Genomic DNA, 243 nt, shown 5'->3' on the forward strand with positions numbered 1-243 from the left:
AAACAGACTGCGCCCGGCGCGGGGGCTCCTGGGAAGTGTAGTGCCGGGAGGAAGCGCCCGGGGCCGCCCGGCAGCTTCACATGGTATCCGTTACTAGCCTGCTGTCGTCTGCACGTAGAGTCATAGAATTTAAGGGTTGGAATGGACCTTGCAGATCCTCTACTCCCAACCCCCTGCCCTGGGCAGGGACACCTCCTCACTAGATCAGGTTGCTCAAGGCTCATCCAGCCTGGCCTAGCAAAC

Source organism: Acanthisitta chloris, unplaced genomic scaffold, assembly GCF_000695815.1.
Source record: "Acanthisitta chloris isolate BGI_N310 unplaced genomic scaffold, ASM69581v1 scaffold15762, whole genome shotgun sequence".
NCBI lineage: Eukaryota > Metazoa > Chordata > Aves > Passeriformes > Acanthisittidae > Acanthisitta > Acanthisitta chloris.